Source organism: Miniopterus natalensis, chromosome 7 (assembly GCF_054644295.1).
Source record: "Miniopterus natalensis isolate mMinNat1 chromosome 7, mMinNat1.hap1, whole genome shotgun sequence".
Classification (NCBI taxonomy): Eukaryota; Metazoa; Chordata; class Mammalia; order Chiroptera; family Miniopteridae; genus Miniopterus; species Miniopterus natalensis.
The window spans coordinates 15,981,313-15,994,393 of record NC_142087.1 but is presented as its reverse complement, the minus strand read 5'-3'; the positions used below and the strand labels follow the sequence as shown (position 1 = coordinate 15,994,393).

The 13,081-nt window shown below is 46.3% G+C and overlaps 1 pseudogene; it reads left to right on the top strand.

The window, feature by feature from the left end:
• Positions 1-8,354: 8,354 nt before the first annotated feature.
• On the top strand, positions 8,355-12,601 carry LOC148092698 (four and a half LIM domains protein 1-like; annotated as a pseudogene).
• The last annotated feature ends 480 nt before the right edge of the window (positions 12,602-13,081 follow it).

The window sequence follows — 13,081 nt, the reverse complement described above, 5'->3', positions numbered from 1 at the left end:
TCTATCAATCCATCTTTTTATATCACATTTCAGGATAAATGGCAGACGTCAGTACAGTTCCCCCTAAATATATATCTTTAGGATTCAGTATTTGTTTATAATTTTGTACCCTAAAACCCTACAAAGATAGAATATCACCATCTCAAAGTTTCCTTATGCCCTTTCCCAGTCAGTACCCACCCACCCCCAGAGGCAACAATTGTTTTAATTTTTTTCCTACCATAGCGTTGCCTGTTAAAAAATTTAATTTAAATGAGATCCTACACTCTGCCTTCTTACACTCTGCACTCAGTGTGGTACCTTCGCTTAGACACAGAGAAGTTGTTAGTTCTCATTGAATTTAAAGTTCAGAGAAACCCTCTGGATCAGGAACAGGGTCTGTGATGGGCAAAACCATGGCCCTCAAAGATGCCCACATCCTAATTTTTATGACCTGTGAATGTTACCTTATATGGCAAAAGGGAATTTGCAGACGTGATTATGTTAAGGACCCTGGGGCGGCCAGATTATCATGGATTATGTGGGTGGATTCATTAAATGAATCAGAAATATATAAGTACAGAAAGACATCTGAAGATGCCATGCTGCTGGCTTTGAAGGTGGAGGAAGGGACTACGGGCCAGGGAATACTGATGGCCCCTAGAAGCTGGTAAAGGCAAGGAAATGAATTCTACAGCGTCCAGAAGAAACCAGCCCTACCCACACTTTGGTTTTAGCCCAGTGAGACTCATTTTGGATTTCTGACCTTCAGAATTATAAGATGATAAATATGTGTTGTTTTAAGCCACTAAGTTTCTGGTAATTTGTTACAGTAACAATAGGAAACTAATATAGAGCCTTCGTTCCTTTTAGTTTTAATATGTAACAGAGTAATAACAATTAAGAATTTTAAAAAATTCTCCAGGATCCTACCACATAATAAATCAGACTTCAGTTTTTTTCCTCCTTCCCTGCCAATTCTTGCCTTAGACACTTGAAGTTTTTAGTTTTAATCACAGCCTTGTACAAATACTGTATTCTGCTTTTTTTTCTCACTTAATGATTTATCAAGAGTATATGTCCATGTTGCTTTATGGTCTTCATAACTATTATGAGAGGACCATAATAAAAATCAAATAAATGTACTAAGTTTATTTAACCAACAAATGTTAAAGGATAACATTTTTTTAGAAAGTAAAATGATTCAAATACAAAATGAACATGTTGAAGATCTTATTTAACTCGTGAATGAGAGAAGTAGCAAGATGTTTTATTTAGTTCAAAGGAGAATCTAAAGAGCAAATACATAGTAAGTCCTCACTTCATGTCATCCATTGATTCTGGGAAACTGACTTGAAGCAAAACCACTTATAACGAAACCAGCCTAATTGACATAAACGAGGTAAATTTCTACGGCAAATTTCTGGTCACAAAAATATCACCAAACTTCTAAATAAAGACCAAAAACACTTCTAATATTAAATATTGAAATAAATGTGAGGTATACTATATTTAAGAAAGGTTAAGTAAAAGAAGGTAATTATTTCATAACCCACTTAACTCCATTTCAGGGTCAAGGGTGGCCAGAGCCTCTCTTCGCAGCTCAGGGCACAAAGTGGACACTCACCCGGGACAGGACACTCTTCAATGGAGGGCACGCTCACACACACTCCCACACTCAGACTGGGACAGTTTAGACACCAGTTTACCTAACGTGCACATCTGTGGGATGTGAAAGAAAATTGGAGTCTGAAAAAACACGCAGACATGGGGAGAGTGTGCACACTCCACACAGACGGTGGTCCTGGCTGGGACTGGTCTTTTTATCGTTACCCACAGAGCATGAATTGCTAACATTCCACTGGACACATTTCTGTGGACAGGAATTACCTGTATTAACAGTTTCCCTCTGTTTACATTATTTTAAAGTAACTTAAAGAGAGCGAAAGGTGGAGACACAAGGGTGGACCAGATGGAAGACCCAGTAATCGGGTGGGGGCAGAATTTATTTCAGTCTCACAGTGTTTCCTGACACCCACGTTTTCCTCACTTTCATTGGCCACAATTAAATCTGAAGAGCTGACTCCGTCTCGACCAACTAAGGGCCCCCACATACACTGGCGATGGGGAAGGACTCAGGCTCCCCGAAGCCCTGGGCCCCCAAATGAGACTTGTTAATGAAACGTGGGCATCAGTGGGCCCGGCTAGAACTGGCTGCTGTTACTACTGACTCTTTTCCTTTTTTTATTTCTGAGAGGTACGATGGTTATAGTCAGTCCTAGGATCCAGGAAAACTTTCCAGTTCTGCTTCTGACGACTTCTGAGGCTTAGACACCAAAGTCCTGTTTCTGAGTTTTCCCATTTGTTGAATGGACTCGGGGTGGGGGCTGAAGGGTGGATGGTGAGTCAGAGTGACCAGATGAACTTAAGATAACTCCCAACTCAAAAATTGTAACTATTTTTAAGTTTGGCGAAGGCATGAGAAACTTCCTGCCATGACAGCCGTACACGCCCTCCCCCTTATAACCATGACAACAATTTGACCACAGAAAGGCATCCCATCGACCCCCCTGTTGTTCCAGGAAATGGCTGCCACAGAAAACCCACCACCCCTTCCTCTCTTAATATGTCCCAAACTGCCTGCTTGCCCCTTGCAGCTAACTGCGATGGCGAAATGTCCTTGAATACCAGCTGGGCTCTCCGAGTCCACAAATCCTACCCTGATAGGACTTTTCCCACTGAGGCAGTGTGTTTCCATTCTTCATAGTAAAACATACTCCCTGACACCTTTGAACTCCTGATGAAACAAAGGTGTCGACAGAAGGGTTTCCTTGCTGCAGTTTATGAGGAGGCTTTATTAATTTTGTCTTGGGCTTGGATTTATCCTTGACACGTGGGATGTGTGTCTTAAGAATTCCACCCTTAACATGCACCTGCTTCCTGGATAAATGTGGGTTTGCGTTCACTTTGGTTGACAACCTTGGACTGCACTGGCTCCTTAGGTACCACTGAGAAAGCATAGTTTAGGGATTCTCGTTGGCCTTCTAATTAAGTTCAGTGAGTTAATGAGGGACAGCTGACACCGAAAATGGATTAAAATTAAAATGTCAAGGGCAGCACTCCCCTGGCTTCTGCTCAGTGCGTGTCTCGTGAGTTACTCCAAGTTCCCCGAGTTCCATGCATGCACAGGGCAGATTGGTTACGGACCCTCAGAGGCTGGGCCTGCTGCAGCAGCTGCCCCCGTAGGGCACGCAGGAAAACAGCTGTCAGCTTTTATTAGGAAGGTAGAAATATTTGCCAGCGGGAATGTAGGACTGGTATATTATTGGATCTGTCTGCTAATTATCAATGTCGTTTTTCCTGTTTTGATATTCATATATTTCTCAAAGCAGTACATGCCTAAGATTTAGGGAAATAAATTCAGTTAGCCGTAGAATATATTTATGGTATGCCACCCCTGCGATCAGTGCTGTCCGAGGTGCTAGGAGTGAATCTAGGATAGGACAGAGAAAGGTGCTGCCTGCAAGTGATACTGTTTTAACTTAACCTAGTTATGAGTAACTGGAAAGGAGCAAAGGGAAGGCCAAATAGTATAGGCTTTGCCAGGAAGCTGCAGTTTAACACTCCGCAGGTATGTTCCCCGCAGGTTGCTGAGGGAAGGGACTGGACGGGAGGAATAGATGCATGCCCAGTGAAGTCTGGGTGAAATAAGGAAGGTACTTGCCTGTCAGTCACACCTGGGAGCAGGTTATTGGCCACGATAGGTGTGGCCACAGCAAGGGCACGAAGTTTGAGATATTTAATCTCCTGTACAAAGGAGTCCTCCATCCTGGTTCTCTTGCCCTCTAGTGCTCCTGGTTTCTCAGCCTGTCATGCTCCTGCATCCACCCACATGACCCACGGCCATGTGGACCCCACACTCAATGAACTAATGGACTGCTGCTATCCTGATGCTGTATGGGACTTGATTCCACCATGGAACCGAAACTTTGGACTCTGGCTTTGCTTCTAGCTCTACTGAATCCCCAGCTGCACATCTTCCAGGACTGGATTAAGGGAGATGGGACTTTGGAACTGAGGGATGTGATTACACGAAAATAAAGCTTTCTACCACTCATACTCCCCTGGGGCCCTTGGAAATGCTTATCCCGGCTATACCCTAAGAACCCCACTCTCACTAGCAATGGAGAAAGACCTCCACACATTTCTCTGATAACACAACGACCTTACATTCTAGTGGAAACCCAAAATGAAGAAATAAATAATGTCAGCTATCCAGAGTATGAAAGCAGTGAGGAGAGTGAAGTAGCCAAGTGAAAGCTTGGGAGAAAATTGTTTTAGGCTATGGAGCAGCTGGGAAAACACCAAGAGCAGAAGTGGGGAGAGCATAGGTAGGTGTGAAGAACAGACTTGGGCAGGGGCCAGGTAAGGCCAGGCATTACATTACAGATATAGTGAGCATAATGATGCTATTGGTGGATTTCAGCAGGGGAGTGAAGTCTATTTGTTTTTAAAAGATGTCTCTGGAGACCTGAAAATTGTCTGAAGGGGATCATGATAGCTAGTCTCCAGAGATGCCCCCCAGTGATTCCTCTACTCCCCTTGAGCCTTGGCTAGCCTCATGACTGCTTTGACCATTAGCAGGCAGTGGAAGGGATGTCCTCGGATTTTCAAGCCCAGATCTTAAGAGGACTGCCAGCTTCCACTTCCTTCCTCTTGGAACACTAGCTCTTGATCTAAGCTACACAGAGGAGAATTGAGACCCATAGCCCACAGCCCCAGCTGAGGACCCAGCCAACTGCCAGCACCAACTACTAGCCAGGTTGAGTGAGCCACCTGGATATTTCACACAGATGTCCACAGCCCCAGCAACATTACACGAATAGATAACCTCAGTTCAAGAAAACCACAGAATTATGAGAGTTAATAAATTGGTTTCGAAGTGGTTTATTTCATAGCAATGGTTAAACTGAGGCAGGGGAGGAAGCAGGACACCAGTGAACTGGCCATTGGGGTCGTTTAGGCAAGAAGTGATGGAGGCTTTGACCAAACTCGTAGAAGTGAGGGTAGCGAGTGGGCAGATCCAGGACACACTTTATTAATGTAACTTTCAGGCTGGACTGAGGGAAAGAGTATAGTAGAAAAGCAGCAGTTCCTCGCCTGGCCACTCTGTAGAGAGAACGACTTAAACTCTTAGCTCTCTCTTACAGTCACCACCATATAGCACCAATTGCTTATACTGGTTATTTTCTGTTACTGTTGTGTATTGTTTTTTAAGAAACAAAATAAGATTAAAGTAGGCTTTTGTGTGGAAAAAGCCTTTATCTTAAGAAACAAAACCTCAGCCCTAGCAGGTTTGGCTCAGTGGTTGGAGCATCAGCCTGCAGACTAAAGGACCCGGGGTTTGATTCCTGCCAAGGGCTTGTACGTCAGTTGCAGGTTCAGTAGCTGTCCCTGGTCAGGGTGCATGCAGGAGTCAACCACTTGATGTGTCTCTCACATGGATGTTTCCCCCTCTCACCCCCCCCTTCCACTCTCTCTGAAAAGCGATGGAAAAATATACTCAGGTGAGGATAAAAAAACCCAAAAAAACAAAACTTCAAAGACGTAAAGAAAATTATTCATAGATGTGGCCACTGAAAAATGAAACAAAAAACACCACCACCCTATCATAAAAGATACCATAAAGTTAAAAGATGAGCCATAATGGAGAAAAAACATTTGCAAAATATAACAAAATCCTTATATCCTAAATAGATATACAATCCTAAATCAAAAAACGATTTAATGGAAAATAACATTAAGCTGCTCTAAAAATTTTACATTATGTTTCTGCATCTTGATGTATCACTTTTCAACATCTTCCCATGTGGCCTCTCATCCTCCAGGAGCGATGTTTGACTTCTTCACAGCATGGTGGTCTCACCTCCATGAAGGTGAGAGGAGATGCTCCAAGGCCTCTTTAAAGCCTTGGCTGCAGAATTCACAGTGTTGCTTCTGCCACTCTCTATTGGTCAAAACAAATCATAAGGCCAGCCCAGATTCAAGGGAGTGGAGAAATAAGCTCTCTCACTGGGAGGCCCAACAAACTTACACTGCAAGGTGGTATGGCCACAGGGAGGAGTGATGCATTGAGGGGCATTATAACAAGCACACAATGTCTAAAACGGTCTTCTACCCTCACAAACGATTGATAGTTTGGCTGGGATGATTATTCTTGATTGGTTATTATTTTCCCTAAGAATGAAGTCATTGCTACATTGTTTTGTAGTTTCCAGTGTTGGGAAGCGTGATGCCATTTTTATTTCTGTTCCTTTGTATGAGATCTCCTGTATTCCTCTCTGAAGCCTGTCAGGATCTGCTTATCTATGGTTTGATGACATTTCATAATATGGCCTTGTGTGGGTCTTTTTTTTCCTGTTTCTCATTCTGGGTATTTGGAAAGTCATTTTAATCTGGAAATGTGTCCTTCAGTTTGGAAGTTTTTCTTATTTATTTAATAGCTATATTTTCCACAACCATATTTTCTCACAAAATATAGGAGAAGAATGGTGTTATTTTACATTTTTGCAAATCTCTTTAATGCTTGGACAATTCTCACATCTACTTCTGCATATCATCTGTTGCAATGTGTTGTTTTGGTTGAAGTATATGAAGAAATTCCAACTAGGCACATTTAAAAAGGAGCTTGTGTCTGAACAGATAGTACAGAAACCAATATAACTAGAAACCTGGCAACCACCTATTTATCTTAGGACTTGGCTAAATAGGAAATATTCAGTCATCTTTTTGAAAAGGACATATCCAACCTTGTATTGGTAGAAAATAAAGCTGACTTTGTCTCCCTGTATAAACACCACTTAGCACTTCATTTGGAAGTCTGAACGTATAATTTTGTGAAGAGAGCTGTCAGAGAAATCACGTATCCACTAGGTAAATATAACTAGCCAAGAGAGAATCTACAAGGTCAGATAACCCCCTCGCTGGTCTGACAGTTGCCATCATAAAGTGACGGTTGCCATTATAAAGCTGCCCAGAGTAACAACCTTCTTCCATCAGGGGTTTGACAGAAGACAAATAGAGACCCCGGGAATGTGGATAAGACTGTTCAGGGAGGTGCTCAGCTCGTCACGAGCCGCCAGGTGTTCAACATGGAAGGATGGTGGTAGTTGCATATGATGAAGAAGTGTCAGTATTCCGGTTACCAACTGATAGAACACAGCAATGTAAGACCAAGGTTACAAACCCCTAACATTTTCTGGCAAGAGAATGATTTTTATGTCCTTCTGTCTGAGCAGGCGATTAGTATGTGTTGGAACATGTCGACCCAGGAATCCAGAAGAAACCATCCTTTCACTCTGAAATATTTTTCTACCCATGACTTGAAATAAGTACTAAGTAATGCAGCAAAATTTTCCTCCCTTAGATCAAAATGCAGGAAATTTTAGAGCGGAACCATAGTAAGGGTCATGGCAGGAGCAGCTGTGGTCCATTGGCGCTTGGTGTCTGTCAGGCAAGAGCAGAGGATAGTGACAATCCAAATGAAAGCACAGACAGAAATGTAATGAATACTGTTCAGCAGTGTAAAGGGACAAACTGCCAGTACACCCAGTGATCGAGGAATCTCACAGATACTCGGAGTAAAAAAAAGGCAGACTTTTACCAAAGAGCACATTCTGTGTGATTTTCTTTATCTGAAACTAGAAAAGACAAGTCTAACCATAGTGACAGAAATCAGATGAGTGCTTATCTGAAGCCTGTGATGGAAGTTGGGAAAGAGCACAAGGCAGCCCTTTGGGGTGACGGAAATGTTCTTTACCATGGGTGCATATATTTGTCAAACCTCATGAAAATGTACCATGTAAATGGACACATTTTATTGCATGAATTGTGCCTTAAAAAGTTAATTTCTTAAAATACATGTATATGGGGATTCTGTTCTCAGACAAGATGGGATAAGTGGGTTTCTCCCTGTTCCTTCTATTTGTTACAACTAAACATTTGATAAACTGCATGAAGCAGCTGCCAGGATACTCTGATAGTGGAGAAAAGAAGCTAGACTGGCGAGGCAACTTGGTTCTCAGGGGGTGACCCAGCTGGGAGCCTTCAGGAGCATCACTTCCTCCTACGTCCCGGCCTGAGCACTAGAGAAAGCCACGACCCCAAACGACCACCAGGCACAAAGTCCAAGGGAAGCCTGCTCCTTGCATCAAAGGACTGGGGAGAGGACAAGTGAGGACGATCTTTTTCCAATCCTTGCTCCTCTCCAGGAGCTGGGAGGGATGTCCCCGGGGGGGAGTGAAGCATGAGGACCGTGTGAGAAGTGAGGGAAGGGGGTTCCAGCTTGAGCCCTGTCACTTCCGGGCTATATGGCCATGGACTTCCCTCTCTGGAGTTTTCAAAGGCGTAAGATTCCCCAGATAAATGGTCTTGGCAATGAGCTGGCCCCATGTCTAAGAACTGGACCCCCAAGTTCCCTGACTCACCCCACCCTGCACCTCAGGTAAGAAGCCCAGCCACTGGCTGGAAGTCCAGATGGCTTATGGTTAAAAACATAAACCTGGCTTGGAGTCCTAGATCCACCACCTCCTTCCCAAATGAGTGACCTTGGACATGCCACTTATTGTCCTTAATCTCAGTATCCTAAACCACAAAGTAGGGTCGTCATATTGACCTCAAAGGGCAGTTGTGAGAATTAAAATACTAAATACCTGATATTTATTGGATAATTCTTATATGCCAACACTATTCTAAAAGTTCTCATTAAATCTTCCCAGCAACTCTTTGAAGCTATTATTGTCATTTATAGATGTGACAGTTGAGACCCAGAGTGATTATGTCACTTGCCCCATGCCATGCCTCCTTCTGCTTAGCTCAATGCTTGGCTCACAGGAAGAGGGGACTATGATCATAACTAGTTCTGACACTGGCCCCACACACATCTTCACGTTTCTGGAATGAGGATGTGCCCCATGATTGGTTTGGAAGGGACAGGCCAGCCAGCAGGCGGAGGGTGACTTAGTCATCGTCTGCTGTCCCATTGCCTGGATAGCTGTGATCAAGGCTGACGGAATTTTACCAGATCCCAAGTTTCACTTAAAATGACGCCACGTGAAAATAAAAGGTTATTGACTGTACAGAAGGCTATCACTGGCCAGGCAATGCAATTAGAAGTGAAATTGCCAAATTCAGCCAAAGGAAGTTTAGACTGAATGTAAAGAATTTTGATCAAATCACCAAAGGAGACTGTGATGTACAACTTTATAAATAAAAACATGCCAGTGTCAGTTTTTAAAAAGGGCAGCCCTGATATGCTGCTTTTTTCATCCAAAAGTTGTTATTAAATAGATATAATATTTTCCTTCTAAAAATCATCTTATAATTGATGATGCCATAGAATCAAGTAAATCCAGCAAAACAGTCAAGATTCTCCTGGTTGTGAGCCACAGAAAATGGACTTCAAACTGGCTTAAGTGAAAAAGGCCTTTCATTGGCTCCTGAACCTGAAAAGCCTGAGGGTAGGCAGTTGGCTTCAGAAACAGCTGGATGGGGGGATAGGGCTACCTCAGCAGGTACTGATCTCTCCGCCCCTAGCTCAGCTCAGTGTCTCTCCAACAGCCCCATTCCCAAGGCTGCCAGCAACTCCCACCCCAACCCTCCCAGGTCCGATGGAACCAAGCGAGCTAGAACCACCAGCTGGGCTATCTCTGGAAGTTTTCTGTGGGAGGGGCTTGGGTGCAGCAATCAGATTGGCGGTGGAAGGGGCTTGTCTTAATGCTTCGTTAACATAATAAGCACCTTATTTTAATAAGCACCTTATTTAGATGGTTCGTCTTTTTTGGGTGATGGAAGGGCTTTTGATGGAGATTCGGAGGGGTTAAGCACCCACCAGCTCACCCCTTGGTGCTATCCTTGTCATCACCAATTTAAATTAGAGGAGGATGGCTCTGGGCCTAGGGAGCTCAGCTGCCACAGGGACAGCTGCACTACCCGGCACCTCCAGGCAGCACTGTTGACAACTATATCCAGCCCTTGCAGAATACACCCCATTCTGCGTACACTGTGTGAGGGCTCTCCAGGTACAAGGTGGGCCCCATGGCTGAGAAGTTTGACTGCCTCTACTGCAGGGACCCCCTGCAGAGGAAGGCGTGTGTGAGGATGGCCACCACTCCTGCCTGAAGTGCTTTGACAGGTTGTGGGCCAACATCTGTGTGGAACGTTCCCTGTCTAAGTAAGAACCACCACTGACACACCTGCCTCCACTGTGCCCAATGCCTTCACCCGTTGGCCAATGAGACCTTTGTGGCCAAGGACAGCAAGATCCTGCGCAAAAATGCACCTTGTGGGAGTACTTCCCCGAGTGCAAAGGCTGCTTCAAACCCACTGTGGCAGGAAATCAGAATGTGGAGTACAGTACAAGGGACCTCCTGGCACACAGACTGAGCAAGTCATTGGGACTGGAAGCTCCTTCCCTAATGGGGAGGACTTGTTCTGGGTGACTTGCCACAGGCTAACTTTGCCAAGCATTGCCTGAAGCGCAACAAGGTTGCTGCTTCTACCCTAAGCCCTTCCTTTGTTTCAGTTCCCCAGCTTTAATAAATGTACTCTCAAAATCACCTGGACTCCTGTTGTGAAACCTTCCCCGCACAAAGTCAGGAACCCACACACTACTGGCCTGTCCTAGGCAGATCTGCTCCTGGCCCTGTCCCCTTCTGGTGGCACATGGACAAGATCTTCCCAGCCTGGTAGGACTTTAAACAAGGATGCTAATAGAGGACAATATTTATGACATAGAAAGCTGTCAGCGATACAAGTGAAAAAGGAAACCATGAGAAAGTATATATAGCATGAGCGTGTGTGTGTGTGTGAAATTTACAGTGGTTAAGAGCATAGGATCTGGAGCCAGGTTACTTAGATTCACATCTTGCTTTCACCTCTTACGTATCTTGGACATTTTACTTAAACTCCCTATGCCTCAGTTTCTTCATCTGTAAATAGGGCTAAAATAGGCGTAAGGTGAGGATTTCATGAGATAATCCATCTAATGTGTTTAACTCGGGTCCTGGTGTTATCGGTGCAAGTGGGGTATTCATGCGTGGAAGTGGGGGGTCTCTTTCCTCACTGGGTGCTGGGGGTCTGGTTCTTACACTATCTTGAGGAAAAGAATTTTCTACTCGCGTGGGAAAAGGAATGATTTTTATTCACTCGGAGTTATATCCCTCCATTTCAAAAGTCCCATTTCCCTGAAACCAGTCCTGAAAAAGGTGCAGCTGGGGATGCAGCAGAGCTAAAAGCAAAGCCAGTGCCCAGTTTCCCTTCCGAGGTGGTTAAAGTCGGGCAGAGCGTCAGGCTGCTCACAGCCCTTCAGTCCACTGCGTGGGCTCCACGTGACCGTGGGCCGCGGGGGCGAGCGCAGAGCCAGAGCCGCAGGCCAGGAGTGGGGCGCGAGCAGCGAGAGCGGGGGCAGGGGGCCGGGAGGGCAGCTCCCCCGTTCTGGAGCTTTTGTGTCTCAGGTTTCACGCCCTACAGTGGCCACGCCCCCTCTGCGGGTGACCTGCTTCCAGGTGTGACCGGCAGGTAGCACGGCCTTTCCTGCCTCCTGCAGACCTCCCTGGGCATGCCTTCCCTTGGCGCCTTCTCTGTTAATTCGTAACCGGGTTAGTTACAACAGTGTCCTTAGCACCCTGTAAATGCTCAAGCAACATTAGGGGTTAATCTCGTCAGTGTCCTGTGCGGGGCCCTCTCCCACAGCCCCCTGCAGCCGGCTCCACCCTGCTCCGGAACCCGGCACCCCCCGCCGCCGCTGCCCATTGTCCCTGCCTTCCTGCCCCGCTGCGCCGGGAATCGGAGGGAGCGCTCCAGCCGGGGCGGGGACGGCATCCGGCCTGAGTGCCCCCCTCCCCCGCCTCCAGCCCCGCCTGGGGAGTGTGAGCCCTGGCCTGTGAGTCAGTCCTGGGGCCTCAGTTTCCTCTCTGGAAAAACGGAGGAGATGCCCACTTCACAGGGCCACACAGGGTTCAAGGAGACCACACGTGCAGGAGGCTGAGCGCCAGCCTGGCTCCCCACCATGAGCACCTCTGTCCACAGAGGCATTGTTTCACTCAGGTCAGCTTTCAGAATGTGGCTCCCAGCTGGAGTGCCAGGGGGACGGGTTCAGCCCCTGCTGCCTGGGCTGAATGGATTTCTCAGATCATGCTGCCTCGCCCTGCAATTCCCCTTCCCCGAGCACCAGGCAAAAAGCGGGTGAAAGGGTTGGGCAGCTTTCCCAGGCTGGCAGCCAGGAGAGACAGGATCTGGAGTCCTTGCATCCTGGCTCTGCTACTGAATTGCTGTGTGACCTTGTGCAAGGCCTTCCCCCTCTGTGCCCCAGTTTCCTTCCTCCACTGGCTGAGGAAGGCAGGTGTGGCTCCTCCCGCTGGCTGTACCACTGGCTGGTTGGGCTACTATGGGAAAGCTGACCCCTCCAGGGTTCAGTTTGTTTTATCTGAAAAATAGTATGCCCAAGTAGATTAATGAGATTACTCCTGATCTCCGGATGTTTCTTTGGTCTTTCTGTCACCCTCTCCCCCATTTCTCTGTTCAGAAGAGGAACTGTGCCACCCAACTGGGCCAGGCTATTTGAGGCTTCCGGAGAGTAGATCTGAGCTGTAGCAGCATATCTTCCTGTGCTGGGCATGGCCAGGACCAGGCGTTTCTCCCCACACCAATCCCAGGAAGCAGAGACGGCTTCTGTGTCCACAGGCCGGCTTTGATATGACATGGACGACACAGGGCAACATGTCGAGTGTCCATGGTGCAGGAGCGAACCTCCTGTCAACAGGGAATTCACTCAAGATTTCAGAAGGAACTGGGGCTTATACCTCACATCACGGCTTCAAAGCTAACGCTGTTCTCAGAGTACCTCCAAGGAGACTTTCCCTAGAGGTTACCCTACCTTTCGGCCTTTCTCCACCATGCTGCCTGCCTTCCCGTTTCCCTCTTTTTTGCACCCTGGTCTTACGGACTGCCGCAGGAGCCCCCATATCTTCTGTTACACAGAACAATTAATCTGCTTCCAGTTTTGATGGGGAAAGGTGTGGGGGACTTAGATGCTCCCATAGTC